This window comes from Eleutherodactylus coqui, chromosome 1 (genome assembly GCF_035609145.1).
Source record: "Eleutherodactylus coqui strain aEleCoq1 chromosome 1, aEleCoq1.hap1, whole genome shotgun sequence".
NCBI lineage: Eukaryota > Metazoa > Chordata > Amphibia > Anura > Eleutherodactylidae > Eleutherodactylus > Eleutherodactylus coqui.
In genome coordinates, this window is record NC_089837.1 from 525,359,562 (window position 1) to 525,377,067 (window position 17,506).

The 17,506-nt window shown below is 49.5% G+C and overlaps 1 protein-coding gene across 3 annotated transcripts in view; it reads left to right on the top strand.

The window, feature by feature from the left end:
• Nucleotides 1–11,616: 11,616 nt before the first annotated feature.
• Nucleotides 11,617–17,506, top strand: part of RELT (RELT TNF receptor) — a 36,708-nt gene continuing 30,818 nt past the window's right edge. For 2 of the 3 annotated variants that reach the window (XR_010787745.1, XM_066588324.1), the window contains exon 1: nt 11,617–11,733. The gene's annotated coding sequence lies outside the window, so the exon portion shown is untranslated. Of the gene's footprint in view, nt 11,734–16,299; nt 16,472–17,506 lie in introns of those variants that run through there. The other variant, XM_066588325.1, reaches the window with a different exon arrangement.

Here is a 17,506-nt window from a genome sequence, read left to right on the forward strand (position 1 = left end):
GTGGGGGAAGAGCTCATCCACCCTCGGCCTGTGGGGATATTCGGTGTAACCTGGGTGGAGTTTTAGCGCACCCATTCAGTCGCTGTCCCTTCTCTTTTGCCAATGCCAGTCGGACAGAGAGGGTCAGCAGGCTCGTTCCTCTGGGAACAGACTGGTACAAACGGGGAGGAGGAAGACCTGTGGGGTCTCCACGGGGTGCCTGACCAGCCCAGGTGTGTGTGTCTGTGTGTGGGGGTAAGTCCTGAGAGACTGGGGCTGCCCTTAACCCTGGTAGCAAAATGCACCCCGCTGCTGAGTCCAGAGAGACAGAAAGATGGATAGAGAGGAGGTAGATGCCAATTCTGCTGCATCCTCCCATGAAGACAGTGCAGATGAAGAAAGTGAGAAATAGCAAAAACAGGAGAAAAAGTGTAAAGGAAGAACAGGAAGGAAAAACAGGGTATCTCCCTCTCAAGAGTGGGATCATTTAATGTGGTGCAGATACCAAAGGATGGCCGCAGTCGTTACCTCCTCTTCCTTGCCAAGGGTGAGGTGCCGGAGGTGGTGGCAGAAGTCTCTAAGGAGGGTACTCCGGGGAATGCTGGGCCGCTTTTTAAAAGGGATGTGGTTTCCTCTGGGAAGGGGGCTACCCTGAAACTGAAGGGTGAAGGTAAGGATAAGAGAAAAAGTAGGGATGTTACAGTTTGCATAAAGAGAAATAAAGGGGAGACCTCTTCCTTTGATAGGGAGTAGGCAGAGAGGAAAGCCATCCAATGATGGCGGCACTCACCCTGTTGACGCTGGCATCAATTAATGTTGCAAGCATTAGGTCAGATGCTGCCATGTTTGGGACCTCTGATTTTATAAGGCAAGTTGAAGCTGACATTTTATTTTTGAAAGAGACCAGGCGGATGGATTTGTCGGCCATATACAAAGCTAAGCGTGAGGTGTGGAGCCTCCTACTGGTGTCTTGCAGCCGAACCGTATAGCACGGTGGGGGATGATTTTAAGACCGCACAGATAGAACGCAGACAGCTTATCAAGGTGGAAATGAAGAGGTTCCTGATCTTGGATATTTACACAGGTGATCAAGAGTTGCCTCTTATCAATATCTATGGACCCCAGTCAGGATGGGGGTGCACAGAGCTCTTTACGAGAAAAAGGCCGCATATGGCCGAAACATTGCTGTCTGTCTGCGTTATGGGTGAATAAATGTTTCTTCATCATTTGCACCTATTTATGCTGCCAATCTTTTTTTTTCTATTTGGACACTTCTTGGGAACGGTGGTTTGGATTCCCAGCAGGCTGCTGCATTTATATATCTGATCCAGCCCAGTGTGGGCTTACTAAGAGCCTACTGGTGGGCTTACTGGTACACATCTTAGCTTTATCTCTATCTATGGACCCCAGTCAGGATGGGGGTGCACAGAGCTCTTTATGAGAATTAAGCCTTACCTTTTTACAAGCCGACAAGTGGTTTTGGAGGAGGCTTTAATAATGTCACAAGGGTCTGTAATAGAGGAGGTTCCAATGACCGGCTAGACTATGATAGCGTTGCATTACATAGCATAGTATGAGGCAGCCTTGTGGATGACCACGTTTGACACATAGGGTTCACTTACTTCAAAGGTAGTAATTGTAGGTCTAGGATAGATAGCCGTCTACACAGTTATTGGTGGTGGAGGTGGAGTTCTCCAGTCACTGATTGTTTTTTTTCTAAATGTCACAGAGACACCTTGGATGGGCAGAGGTTTAGGGAAGTTGAATTCGTCACTCCTGGAGGAAGCAGAAATAATACAGTCCTTTGAGGATTTTCTTCAGGGCCAGGAACTACTACTGGGCCAATGCAACAGTAAGTCAGAGTGGTGGGAGATATTCGAACATCGGGTAAGAAGGTTCTTCCGACAGCTCTCCAACCTCAGAAGCCTGAACAGAAGGCGTATGTATCAGAGCCTGAGGAGGATACTTAAGAGTTTGGTCTCAACCGAAGGTATCCTCAAGGAGGTCTTCAGTGTGAAATCCTTGCTCAAAAGATGTCAGTATGATAGACACGCTATTGATGGGCTTAGGTCCAAAAAGTCACCAGGTCTGAATGGCTTAACATCCAAGTTTTATAAAACCTTTAGGATAGTTTTGGTTCCCCTCTTGAATGAAGTTTTTAATGAGTGTCTATCCTCGGGAGTTCTACCAAAGTCAAGGAGGTCTACCCTAATTCTGTCAAATTCTGGTGTCCCATAGCGCTCCTCAATACAGACAAAAAGATTCCGGTGAAAGTGCTTTTCAGTATGTTGGTGAAATTTGTGCTCCAACTCCTTTGAGGCGCTCAGCTATGCTCTATTCCCAATCGAAGAATGTGCACAAGTCTCTGGAAGGGTTTTTTTTACTTTCCCTTCATCAGATGATTGCTTTTGATTGAGTAAATCATAAATATCTTTGGTCTGTCGTTTTGACATACGTTCTGCCGGTCGGGTTTGTAAATTGGTTAAAGGGGTTGTCCCGCGCCGAAACGTTTTTTTTTTTTTTTTAACCCCCCCCCCGTTCGGCGCGAGACAACCCCGATGCAGGGGTTAAAAAAACACACCGGGTAGTACTTACCCGAATCCCGGCGGTCCGGCGTCTTCATACTCACCTGCTGAAGATGGCCGCCGGGATCCTGTCTCTCTGTGCACCGCAGGGCTTCTGTGCGGTCCATTGCCGATTCCAGCCTCCTGATTGGCTGGAATCGGCACGTGACGGGGCGGAGCTACACGGAGCCGGCATTCTGCACGAGCGGCCCCATTGAAGACAGCAGAAGACCCGGACTGCGCAAGCGCGGCTAATTTGGCCATCGGAGGCCGAAAATTAGTCGGCACCATGGAGACGAGGACGCCAGCAACGGAGCAGGTAAGTATAAAACTTTTGATAACTTCTGTATGGCTCATAATTAATGCACAATGTACATTACAAAGTGCATTATTATGGCCATACAGAAGTGTATAGACCCACTTGCTGCCTCGGGACAACCCCTTTAAATATTTTGTTTTCAGGAGCTGAAAGTTTTCTATTTGTAAACAGTTGGGCTGGGCATCCTTTTGGGGTCTGGTGTCCACCAGGGATGATGTCTGAGCCCCTTACCTAATGTGTTCACTGTTGATCCCTTCCTCACGAGAGACCATTGGCAGGGGTAAGGATGGTGCCGGGCTCGGCCTTGAGGACAGTGGCATATGCTGATAATGTTTCTATCTTTGTCTCCTCCAGAGAGCAGGCAGGGTGGGTGATGTCAGAAATTCACTGCTTCTTGGGGGTCTCTGGTCAAAGATCAATCTGGTAAAGTGTGAGAGTCTCTGGCTGGAGGGGAGATCCTGATTGTGATCTTCTGGGTACCCTCCAAAGATTCTGCTAAGATTTTAGGCATTGAATTCGACCAAGGGAATTATCCCGAGAAAAATTGGGAAGACATATCGAAGAATGCTGCTTAAAGGGTGGATCAATGGAAAGGGTGGTCTTTGACCAAGCGATAAAGGGTCTGCTTGATTAAAACCTACATGCTCTCTTTGTTAATATATCAGGGAAGTATATGCAAAAGTATTTTGCCAAAACCTCTTTGGTCGCGGGTTTACAGGCTGTTCTTCCAGCTGTTTTGGGGGAACAGGTTGAACCCAGTCAAGAGGGAGGTTACTTACCATATAAAAATAGGTGAGTTGGGTATGGTGGCGAAATTGTACTGCCCATGACCGTGTACTCACACGCGGTCAATTTAATTGCGTATGGGCACGTGTATATACGCAATACTAGAGAACAATCGGCCCTATCGCACTATTTTGCGCTCACATATTTCGTAATTCTAACATGTTAATGTGAGCGGAGCTGCGTAAAGCAATGTTACTGATTGCCTGTGAGTTACCGCATATCACACAGTCGTGTGCGCCCGGCCTGACTCTTCTTGGAATATGCAAATTATCCTCCAGAAGCTCCAATGTCTGGTCCAGGGATGTCCTCTGAGCAGATAGACCCGGCTAAGCCCCCCTGTCCACGGCTGTTGCAGAATATCGCCAGCGATATTCCACCGCAGGGGAGAAGGGTGGGACGCTATCTGTCTGACAGATAGGCTCACCGCGGAGAATCGCAGCATGCAGTGGAAAATCGCTATGATTCTCCGCTCGTGGACGCCACGGCTGCGCTTTCCATAGCAACGCTATATAAAGCGTTCACTGCTTTACCTGTAGCCCGATTATTGTCGTGAGTAACGCAATCAACAATCGCCCGTGGACAGGCAGCCTAAACCCAGCAATTATCCGACTTACAGTGACTCTTCGCTCTCCCCAGAATGCACCAGGAATATGCAAATTACTTTTCGGGAGTTTTGATCTTTGGTCTCTTTGATTATCTTTAAATATATATTTTATACGTATATTTTGTATGAATGCTTATGTGACTGGACCAGTGTGGGTTTTTTTCTCTTGGTTATTCTGTAATATTTTGTAAATATCCCCCTTTTTTTTTGCTTTTGACTATTGTATTTTAATTAATTTTTGACTTGATATATTATGTTTTTTCACAATTTTCCTGTTATTTTGTTATTATTCTTTGTTATGCTTTTTATTTTTATAATAAAAAGATCTGCTGTGTTTAATTCTACAATGTATTACTTGTGTATCTAACCCTATCATGTGTGCTACTGTCTGCTAAGCTGTGTATCTAACCCTATCATGTATGATACTGCTTGCTGAGCTGTGCATCTAATCCTATCATGTGTGCTACTGTCTGCTCAGCTGTGTATCTAATCCTATAATGTGTGATACTGCATGCTGAGCTGTGTATCTAATCCTATCCTGTGTGATACTGTCTGCTGAGCCGTGTATCTATACCCTATCATGTGTGATACTTTCTGCTGAGCTGTGTATCTAATCCTATCCTGTGTGATACTGTCTGCTGAGCTGCGTATCTAATCCTTTCATGTGTGATACTGCCTGCTGAGCTGTGTATCTAATCCTATCCTGTGTAATACTGCCTGCTGAGTTGTGAATCTAATCCTATCATGTGTGCTACTGTCTGCTCAGCTGTGTATCTAACTCTATAATGTGTGATACTGCATGCTGAGCTGTGTATCTAATCCTATCCTGTGTGATACTGTCTGCTGAGCCGTGTATCTATACCCTATCATGTGTGATACTTTCTGCTGAGCTGTGTATCTAATCCTATCCTGTGTGATACTGTCTACTGAGCTGCGTATCTAATCCTATCATGTGTGATACTGTCTGCTGAGCCGTGTATCTAATCCTATCATGTGTGATACTGTCTGCTGAGCTGTGTATCTAATCTTATTATGTGTGATACTTTCTGCTGAGCTGTGTATCTAATCCTATCATGTGTGCTACTGTCTGCTCAGCTGTGTATCTAATCCTATCATGTGTGATACTGCCTGCTGAGCCGTGTATATATACCCTATCATGTGTGATACTGTCTGCTCAGCTGTGTATCTAACCCTACCATGTGTATCTAATCCTACTATGTGTGATACTGCCTGCTGAGCTGTGAATCTAATCCTATCATGTGTGATACTGTCTGCTGAACTGTGTATCTAATCCTATCCTGTGTGATGTCTGCTGAGCTGTGTATCTAATCCTATCCTGTGTGATACTGTCTGCTGAGCCGTGTATCTAATCCTATCCTGTGTGATACTGTCTGCTGAGCCGTGTATCTAACCCTATCCTGTGTGATACTGTCTGCTGAGCTGTTTATCTAATCCTATCATGTGTGATACTTTCTGCAGAGCCGTGTATCTAAGTCTATTATGTGCTTTACTCTGTTGAGCTGTGTATCTAATCCTATCATGTGTGATACTGTCTGCTCAGCTGTGTATCTAATCCTATCATGTGATACTGTCTGCTGCGCTGTGTATCTAATATTATTATGTGTGATACTATCTGCTGAGCCGTGTATCTAATCCTATCATGTGTGATACTGTCTGCTGAGCCGTGTATCTAATCCTATCATGTGTGATACTGTCTGCTGAGCTGTGTATCTAATCTTATTATGTGTGATACTTTCTGCTGAGCTGTGTATCTAATCCTATCATGTGTGCTACTGTCTGCTCAGCTGTGTATCTAATCCTATCCTGTGTGATACTGTCTGCTGAGCCGTGTATCTAATCCTATCCTGTGTGATACTGTCTGCTGAGCCGTGTATCTAACCCTATCCTGTGTGATACTGTCTGCTGAGCTGTTTATCTAATCCTATCATGTGTGATACTTTCTGCAGAGCCGTGTATCTAAGTCTATTATGTGCTTTACTCTGTTGAGCTGTGTATCTAATCCTATCATGTGTGATACTGTCTGCTCAGCTGTGTATCTAATCCTATCATGTGATACTGTCTGCTGCGCTGTGTATCTAATATTATTATGTGTGATACTATCTGCTGAGCCGTGTATCTAATCCTATCCTGTGTGATACTGTCTGCTGAGCCGTGTATCTAATCCTATCCTGTGTGATACTGTCTGCTGAGCTGTGTATCTAATCCCATCATGTGTGATACTGTCTGCTAAGCTGTGTATCTAAGTCTATTATGTGCTTTACTCTCTGCTGAGCCTGTATATCTAAGCCTATCATGTTGTCTACAGTGTATCTCAGCCCATGATGTGTGATACTGTCTGCTAAGCCTGTATCCCAAAGCCTATCATGTATGATACTGGCTACTTAGCAGATGTATCTAAGCCAATCATATATGACACTGCTGTGCTGGTGTATCCGTTCTGTCATTCATCGTCCGCCCTTGTTTTGCAGCGTCTGCGCCGTTGTCTGAATAACATATTTGCAGCCGGCCGGCTCCTCCTGACATCAGCACATTAACCTGCCGAGATAAACATGTGGGAAGCGGAGACACAATATTTTCCGGGGGAATTACATGTGGTCGCACCCGCTGCCCCTCAGTCTGCAGGTTAGATGTGTTTGGGACACTGTGGACGTTCCGGTAATTGATAATTCAGACAGAAAGCAGTGAATTATACAAATATCCTAATTATAGCAACAAACACAAGTATTAACGAGACCGCGGCCGGGGGGGGGGGGGGGGGACACGCGGCTGGGAGGGGGGGGGGCACTCGGAAGTTTTGTTTTGTTTTTTAACTCGGAAAACAATATTTTATTAGTACTTTTGTCTGTTTTATTTTGCAGTATTGTGTAATTAAAGGTGAAATCCAAAATATTTCCCTTCTGCAGTAGAAATGATAACAGGTGACACCCCGTAATTATCAGTCTATTGTAAGGGGAAGATGTTATCTGCAAGGTATCCTCATATAATAGGAGGATCAGAGGCTCTAATGAGACCGAGATAAACATGGAGACAGTGGAGAAAATCAGGAACCAACATTTAGAGCCCCCCATCGTCATAAAGCCCCCCCATCGTCATAAAGCCCCCCATAGACATTATACTTTGGGGCCCTTTTACACGGCCAATGACTCCCGCTGGATGTAAATGCCGCCCGACTGAACGACGAATGAGAATTTGTTTGCTTCGTGTTTGTCGTTCACTTTTTGCATGCATAAACCTGAAGAACGGATCATCCGTGTAATCAGGCGGTCGTGCGGTATGTGCCGCACTGCGGTACTTGTTTGGCGCTGTTGGGGTGATATTTTGCAACATATGCCTTGGGGTTTGCGCCCTTGATTTTTTAAGCCCCTCACAATGCCCCTGCTGATGTGTACGGGTACCTTTACATGGGTGATTATCGCCCCAGTTCTGGGTGGAAACAGACAGGATTGGGGCCGCTAAATTTCAACACCTGATTCTATTGTTCCCTGGGAGATAAGCTGATGCCAAAGCTGTGTGACTGCGACTTACCTCCCCAAACAAACCTTCATGTCAGGGGCGTACATACCATAGAGGCAGACCATAAGATTGCTATGGGGCCTTTGGAGAGCAGGGGCCCAGCTCAGATTGCATCATGCCTTTTACTACTGGGTAGCAAGAACATATGACCGTCCTCCAAAGAGAAACGGCATTGCAAGCGAGGAGTTGAAGAACTGACCACCGAGGTGAAGAACTGACCACCGAGGTGAAGAACTGACCACCGAGGTGGAGAACTGACCACCGAGGTGAAGAACTGACCACCGAGGTGGAGAACTGACCACCGAGGTGAAGAACTGACCACCGAGGTGAAGAACTGAACACCGAGGTGGAGAACTGACCACCGAGGTGGAGAACTGAACACCGAGGTGGAGAACTGACCACCGAGGTGGAGAACTGACCAATGAGGTGGAGAACTGACCAATGAGGTGGAGAACTGACCAATGAGGTGGAGAACTGACCACTGAGGTGGAGAACTGACCCAAGGAGGTGGAGAACTGACCCAAGGAGGTGAAGAACTGACCACGGAGGTGGAGAACTGACCACGGAGGTGGAGAACTGACCCGAGGAGGATTTAAAGGACATAAACACACACACCAGGCCCTCCACAGCATGCGTAAGCGCAAAAACGCAATAGCGTGCCTTTTTGTGGCGTGAGCGTTGCGCTATCGCACGTGTATCTGCACATCTTACTGTACTTTTCGCACATCCCAAGACGGTTCACATCGGCGTGGGACACATCCGCCCCACAATTTAAAATTTGCCAGGAGTTTTCGATTCCCCACGAAATTGCGCACCAAAATAAAGAATTCTGCCGGTTTCTCTGCACGTGCGAAAGTGAGAAGGTACCCATTGAAAACAATCGGTTCTATTCTCGGAGTATTGCGCATGCATATCTTGCTTGTATCTAAGCCACCCTAAAAGCGGACACCATACTGGGGGGCCCATTTCAGTTTTTGCAATGGGGTCCCATCAGCCCCTGGTTATGTGTACGGGGGAAACGGGGAAAATGGACGTCAGATGAACAACGCGACAGTTGTTGAATGTGTAAGGCAGCTGAAGGCGGGGGTCTCACATCAACGGATTCTAATTGCGGAATCCATGATCGCCGTCTTCGTGGAAGATCCGCAGCAAAACGCACTCCTGTACCTTCGTTCTTACTTGTGGATACAAACTACGTATACTGCCAGCTGAGGAAAAATCCCAGCATGCACCACTTTGCCGCGGACGCCTCCGACCCGCAGCCCATACGCAATTAATATTGAAACACAAAAATTGAAAAAAAGCGAACTCGATGGCGCATGACTGATGGCGAGCGACCACAGCCACCCGCAATACAGAAAAATCAGGTGCGCAGGGTCGCTGCAATCCGCTGCGGGCCTCCTGCATGCGGGATCCAGTGCAGCCGTGTGAGCCCGGCCTGAAGGTCTTTTACATCGCCGAGGATCAGGCCAATGATCAGATTTTGAGCTAGCGGTCCTGATCGTGTCAGACGGAGGGGTTCTTCTCCACTGCCGACCAATGGGATCAGCCTTGGTAATCTGGATTTGACACAAACCAATTCAGAAAGTACAGAGTATGATCGATCGTCCGCAGGATGGCTGCCCCCGTACAGTTCCGTCATGGTCAGCGAGGACGAAGACGTTTTAGGCTGCAGTCATCTGAGCGTTCACACATCTGATGATCGAAAACGTGAAGGTGCCTATGAACGTCCTCGCCCCATCAGCGGGTCGAGTAATAGGCCTTTAAAGGTGAACAATCGCCTAAACTGTTGGTCACACAGTCCACCGCACTGTGATATCCGCATGTGAGTGGAAACCAGTGAACAAACGAAAGCTTTGCTATATCGTCGATTGTTACTTGTAGCTGGCAATATTGACAACGGGCCCTAACCGGGGGGGGACGCTCACGCCAATGATCGGGACTTACGCAACTTCTTTATTTGCCCTTTAGAAAAAAAAAATTCAAAAAAATCCATTAATATAAACAAAAGCTAAAGGCACTGAGCTGTGGTCATGTACTCACTGCAGCATAGGCCGGACAATGGGGAGACCGTCTCAATGCTTCGCCACGATATTTTCATGTGATCTTAAAATTTTATCTAGCTGATTCTTTCTTTGTCTGTTTTCAGGAACGCTGTGTGACATCCAATATGGCTGCCATTACACCGCTCACAGGTGATGTCACTCTGGTTTCCCAAGTCTGCCTAGGGCTAACTGCACAGGGGCGAGTGTGATATCGGGCTGAGAAACTCAATAACGTGCCTTTTACCTGCGGACACGGGGCAATTTTCATGCAAAAGTACAACGCTTCTGAGAAATTCGATCCCCTCGTGCAAGTTTCACGCGTGGTAGCGGATCGGAAGTACTGAAATCAATGGGTAACCCTGCATCGCACAGCGTGTGCGAGTCATGTGATATATTTAGGGTCCCACTGAAATCAATAGGCGATGCGTTCCGAGGAACACGAAAAAACACAACATGCCTCACAGCATCGCTCATGTGTAGGACTCCTTCAAAAGAACGGAGTCTCCTCAAGCATTCTTGTCCGAGCGTGCTCGGGGAGGCGGCAGGGGTGAGAGTGAGAGAGATCTCCCCCCCCCCCGTAACCCCTCGCCGCCCCCTCGAGCCTGCTCGGACAAGAATGCAGTTACTCGAGAAGAGCGATGCTCGCTTATCTCTAGTCTGCACCCATCTGACCAGGAGATGTTTCTCCGCTGCTCAGTGATACAAGTTTTGCGCTCTTTTGCCCGCTGGAGTCTTTCTGTTTCTCTTAGACACAATGGTGCTGGAACTGGTCGCCCGCTGTTATACCATCCGTGCGGAGGAACGGCGAGTTGTGCGGTCGGACACGTTAGTTGGAGCTCCAGCGTTGTATTCGGCTGACTGTGCAGCCTGTTGGTCAGAACGATTCCTGACATCCTCCTCCGACCCCTTTCAGTGATGAGCTGTTTCCGTCCACAGGATCCTCTTTCACTGATGTTTTCCTCGATCGCGCCATTCTCTGTATACTCTCCACACCGTTACATGAGAAAACCGCCCGCGGTTGGCAATGAGCCCCAATGACCGGGCCGTGATGCGTGGGTGGTGTTTTATCGCACCACCTATGCTGTTTGGTACCCTGATTTGGGGGCCATGGTGACCATGCACTGACACCGCCATACATGGACGGAGGACGCACCGCTGACACGTCTCCATCTTTGACCGGCCTCGTTGGGAGTCGCTCCGATCGCTGGATTCTCCCATCTATGGCTGCTCTCAAACCGACGCCCGTTCTTCAGCGTGTCCGACAGCGTTTTTCACGCACCCCATCATTACAATGGGCGAGGAGGTGCGATAAACATCATGGGATCATTCTAAAATAGCGCAGTCGGCGTTAGAAACCGCGCTGAAATCAGTGGAGGCGTCTTCCAGCGTTTCGCGCGCGGCACAATGTGGATTCACGCTGAGACCGATCCACGGGAATCTTGTCACGTGATTTTATGCCGCACGCCGCCGCGGTCACGGAGGGAATGTCCGTCCAGTGGAGGGCCAATATTACCAGTGTTCTCCTATGGGGCAGCAGGACTTTCTGGGTTCAGGGCTGTCCTTATAGTTACGGCCTTCATGCTGGGGGATCATGAGGCCTGCAGACCCCTGAGGATCCACATCTGGGGTCACCGGGCGCCGCACTCACCTCTTCACACACGACTCTCGGTTTACCTCAGCGCCGCACCGTGCAGTGGCTCCCTGCGGCCGCTAGATGTCCTCGGAGGGCGCTGTGTGTGGCGGGAAGGGGCGGGTGACGTCACTCCGGGCTCCTGTGATAAGCGGCTGACTGGCACTGAGCGCTCAGAGCGGCGGTGTAACGGCTGCGGGACGATCGGAGCCACAACCTACCGGCTGTCGGACTGTCAGAGCGCTACTTACGGTCATTCCCCGGAGTTTAGGGTGAGTTCTGACTGGAAGTTGGTGGGTCTCAATTGTACAAGTACATGTGGGGGGCGCAGGGGCTCTCGGGCTGCTGCACCGGCAATGCAAGGGTTAATTTTGCAGTTTTCTTCAGTAGCTGAGGTAAAAAGTGATGCTCTGCAGGCTGAGTGCTCCACAGAGTTATGGGGGGTGAGGGGAGACTCGGTGAGTGATGGTCTGCAGGGTGAAGGCTGAGTGGCTGTCAGTCTCCTGCAGACCATCACTCCATGAGCCTCTCCTGTGAGGGGTCTGCAGAGGTCTAGATGGGGTGGTCCTCAGGGGCTAGTGATGGTCTGCAGAGGTCTAGATGGGGTGGTCCTCAGGGGCTAGTGATGGTCTGCAGAGGTCTAGATGGGGTGGTCCTCAGGGGCTAGTGATGGTCTGCAGAGGTCTAGATGGGGTGGTCCTCAGGGGCTAGTGATGGTCTGCAGAGGTCTAGATGGGGTGGTCCTCAGGGGTGATGATGGTCTGCAGGGGTCTAGATGGGGTGGTCCTCAGGGGGTGAGTGATGGCAGCGCTCTGGGTCAGGGGTCCTCAGGGGCTAGTGATGGTCTGCAGTACTCTGGCTGGTGGTTCTTGGGGTTAGTGATGGTCTGCAGGGGTCTACATGAGGTGGTCCTCGGGGTAAGCGATGGTCTGCAGCGCTCGGCGTGAGGGGTCTGCAGGGGATGAGTGATCTGTCTTAAACTCTGGCTGGTGGTCCTTATGGGGGTTGGTAGCGATGGTCTGCAGGGGGGAGCGGTAGTCTGCAGAGTTCAGGATGGGTGGTTTGTCCCAGTCATGTCCTCTGCAGACTATATGTAAAGTTCCTGTATGACCCAGGACAAGGTGCTGTGCGATGCTCTGCAGAGCTGTGTGCTGCCGGCTAGGATGTCCTGCCTGACATTGGCAAGCTGCGGCTGCTGCGGTCCTCTTGTATAGGTGATGCTGAGCTCTACGTCAGCCGCTGTATCCCCGCTCTCCCGTGTGACTCCTCTGACGTGATACATTGTATCGCTGTCCGTGAGGCTCCTGCGTCTGAGAAAATAATATGGAAAAATACGTACATTGCAAGCGGATGGTTTTAAATCGCGCGGTTTACGGTTTTTTTTTCTATTTCTGTAGCCGAGGCCTCCCGCGATCCCCAAACCGTACATGTTGAGCGTGTGGAAACGTGCCGCCATCCTCCTTGCATTGACGGCGATATTACTAAAGTGTTTCCATACTTTTTGTTTTTCGCCGGTGTGACTCCTGCCTGACCGTAGACAAACGGCTGCGTGTTTAACCCATTAGAGCCCACAGATCTGTGAAATGCTGCGGTTTGCATCCGTTATTTGGACAGAATCGGTGTGCGTCTCACAGGTAAACAGACGCCGCCTTGGGTTGCGTTCGCGCGGGGCAGAATGTGCCGGTGTTAACCGTTTGTAACACCGCTCTGGTTGAAGAGGACGACCGCGCAGCGTAAACGGCGCTAACCTTTATATTCTTTGGGTATACATTCGGCGCGGCGGTGTCCGCCCGGGTTTGGCGTGGATTTTTTTTGTTTTCCCCGCAGCTTGTGAATGAGATCTTCAGATCTCCCGCACGTGGCCGCTACAGCGGACTTCCTGTATAGGAGGGAGTCCGCCTGGTAAATCCTCCCCCTGAGCCCGGCCTCGCTGCAGCAGCGTTCTCAGGACCCTCCAGCCGCTGTGGACAGCCCTACAGACCCTCGTATCATTCAGTTGTTGGTTCCACTACAACTTGTGTCGTACCGCCGTCTTGTTGATCCAGAGGAAGGCAACGAGGTAGATGCCAATTTAGCTCATTTGGAGGAGAAAATCAGCTTATGGGTGAATGCACACTGGCGCACATTCCACGGCGAGATTTCCCGCAGAATTTCCGTCCGTACACGCTGCCATTGCGTTGGTTTATGTGATCCCATGCAGACAGACGCAATCTGACTGCGTGAAAACTCTTGCGGTAAACAAATCGCGGCATGTCCTATTTCTGTGCGACAGAGGCCTGCCCAGAAACGTCACCGCTGATGTCAGCTGGCACATCGCAGGGAGAAGGTGAGCCGCGGGTCGCTGCAGGGGCACGGGTCGCATCCCGCTGCAAGGATTCTCACAACAAAATCTGACCCGGCCGTCTGCATTTGCCCTAAATGCAGCCTGTCGCTTAGCTTTTGGCCAACTACACAAGGTGCGCCATTATTTCTTTGGGTCTGTCTCCATTGTTTAGGGATCTCTTCGAACACCCCTTTAAGGTCCTTCTAGACTGGCTGGCTTTATGGCCCAGTCTACGGAGCGCCGGCAGTCGGCTCTTGTCTGACATTATTTTACATGGGCCTAGGATCGGATTACTAGTAGGACGATTCATCCCCATAGGCCACATGTGGCAAACTGAAGCCCGCGGTCTAAATCCGACCCACCAAGTACACGGTGGATACACATGTATCGCTCATATTTACTGAGATGGATATCTATATCACTATTGTATCGCTGAGGGACAAATCACTCCTGTGAATAGACCCGCCGCAAATAATGCCGTCTCGCAACGGCCACAAATTGCGCAATAAAATTGTCCATGTAGATGCGGCATTAAGATGCATATACTGGGGCTAATCATCAGGCTCCAACCAACCTTGGCTGATTGGCTTGTTTATATGAGGCTACTCGTTAGCTGGCTGTGCATCCTCTCTGTGACTGAGGAGCTGCAGCTGACTAATGACTGCTTCTACAGGGGGCAATCCTCTGCATGAAGGGCCTGTAACGTGCCCAGGATCCAGCTGGTACCCCTACAGTGACGTGCCGTTTGGTGGTGCAGCATCCCGGGACAAGGGGCCGACCATGATGTATGCAGAGCGCTGCGCTGCCCCTAGTGGTGACTCTGTGACGTTCCCTGACATGATGGGGATGTAGTGCTGATCTCGACTCTTCCTGTGAGTCACTGCAGATATTCTGGTTTCTGTCTTCTGCTTCTCTCGCTTGCAGTAAAAATAGACTTGACCTCAGAGTGCTATCCGGAACCGGAGGGATCAGAGGAGTGCGAGCTGCGGCGACTGGCCTCGGTGCTGTGTATATGGGAGGCATCTGCAGGTATCTCACAGCACCGATGTTACCTGCATATCGCCCTACATATAGTCTTAAGGAAATCTCTCCTGCGTAGGATGCAGTGGTCGCGTGCCCGGATATCTGTGTCCCCTTTGGTCAGGGTTTGCTAGTACTTTACTACATAGTAACATAGCATGTTAGGCTGAATGAAGACAATGTCCATCTAGTTCAACCTGTTTCAACTCCCTTGTTTGGTTTTTTTTGCCTTCCTCTGGATCAACATCGATGACCTATCCCCTGGGATAGTTGATTGGTTGGGTTCGCCACTTGGAATTCCTGACAGTTAGCTATTCGCTGAGCCTGCTGTCATTGTGGACAGAGCTGGAAGCAAATAGCTCCGTCTGTTGTGCAGTGGCCTAGGTTGGTATTGCAGGCACAGCCCTTATTCAATTCAGTAGCAACCTGGCCTGCTGAAGGATGTTATCTCCTCCAGCCGTGGGCTTACTGACAGCTAGGGATCCCGCTGATCACCCTCTGGACAGGTGTCAGTAAGTGGACGACCCCTTTAAGGGCACTTTCAGATGGGATGGAATATTCTACAAGATGCTGCAGAATATTCCATGGTTGAAAAATTCACATAAAAACGGACAATTTCTGATGTAAAATTGAAGATGACAGAATTCTGCATGACAATCCGCAAGTAGAGCTGCAGGCTGACGGCAGAATAGGTCTTGCAACGCGTAAAACTCATGGGGGAACTTGCCTGCGTGAATCCAGTCTGGGGCCGATTTCACGCAACCACATTTGAAAATGAAAATTGTGTGCGCAAAAAATATCCATTGCTTTCAGTAGGTTCATTCACCTGCGAGGATTTGGGGTTCCGTTGTGCAAAAAAGCGGCGTGCTCTGTTTTCCTGTGCCGGGGAAGAACACAGCGTGAACTCAGTAGAAAAATTGGCCGTTTTAACATCTGAGATCTTCGTAGTACAAAAAGGACAAAGTACAGTAAACAACGCCGAGGCACAAATGCGCGTGCGAATTTATATACTATTGAAAAGACCTAATGTCCACACGTGAAGCCCGTGAGCACAAAGAAGGGTTGTCTGTGTTGTAAAACTCATTGCACTGTCAGCGCACTCCTAAACTTGTGGTTTCGTCTATCGGTCCGCGTTTCTCCCTGGCGCTGCGGTCCTGGAGGGGCTCCGACGTCCTCGCTGGGTTGGCGGGAGCTACAACCTCCAGATCTCTGCATTGTTCCTGTGAGTGGGGGGGAGGTGACGATGACAATGGCCGGCCAGCAGGGTCCCGAGGATGTGAAGCACACAGATGTCATTAACCCCTTACTTGCACAACTCTTGCACTTGCTGCCTCGGCACGTTGCATGTTTTTCCCTCTAATCTTTGAGTGCCCGTCTCGTTGTGGCCCCTGATAAGCGCCAGGAGCTCACATGTCCTCAGGCTACACGTCTGCTGGAGATAGATAACCGGGAGCGTGTTTACCCGGAGATGTAGAACGTGTCAGGGTGTACATGAAGTATGTGTTCCTCCGCTACATGGAAATCTGTAGAATGTTTCGTAATCTAGTGGTGATGGTAACGGATGACGTCCCGACGCTGAGAGCAGGAAGGAGAGGTTTCACCAACGTGTGGTTTTTCCATCACTTCAGCTGCAGGTGACGGCGTGGCCGGCGGCGTGTGGATGTCAGGTAACCCGGCGGAGGAGCTAGCGAACGTGAAGGATGACTCAAGGATTTGCATATATGCTTACACACGTGTCCTCGAGTCACCTGCCAACTTGTTACCCTTCTGCTTTACACTTTCCCGAGGTGTGACTGATGTTACCGTACAGAACTGTTCGCTCCTCACCCATCACCTCCGTCGTCCCTGGATGAGTCCCGAAGGTCATATTGACCGATTTTTCTTTTTGCGCTTCCTGCGAGCTGATTCGCACGGGCGTATGCAGTTCTCCATCCTTAAGACTGCGTATTTGGCCCTGCTGGGGTGGCTTTGTGTGCGTATTAACATAGAAACTTCCGTGATTTATAGCGCTGATCTACGGCAGCGGTTTATTTCCAGAAGTGGTACGTGGCCGCCGTGGGATGCGCTAAAATTACGGAGAGGCTCGCACCTCTTATTACATCTGGCGTATCCTACTCTGTTGACACTTATGTAAGATGGTGCGTAAAACTGTGGTCCCCACTAAATGTACCTCATTGTATACGGGCTGCCCCGGGCCATCGCCCTTTGACAGCTGTGTGATGGTGGACAGATTGTTGGGTGTCGCCCGCTTTTCCGTATGTTACTGAGAACAGTTGAATAGAACTTTTGCGTAGAGGCAATAACTTGAAGATTTGTCTTTTTGGATTTTTGAGGCTACTTTTCAATGCACTGGGCCATGATGATGCAGGATGCCAATTACTGTAATGTTGCTGTAGAGTCTGGTGTTGGGATGGCAGCCCTGTTGGACAGGTTCCACCACAGTGTACGGATGCATTAACCCTCTCACTGCTGGGTCCCCTGTAGGGGGGGGGGGGTGCAGCACCATGCCGGCCTGTGAAGGTCACCCCCATAGTTTATATATAGCTGTAGGGTCACCTGATCTGCAGCTCTCCGCAGTCCGCTGTAGTATTCATTCCCTTTATGGTCTGTGCTGACAATAGCCGGCGTCCTACCGTCAGCCGCTGTCACCTACATGATGCAGAACTCAGGACGGTGGAGGTGACAGCGCAGCCACAATGAGG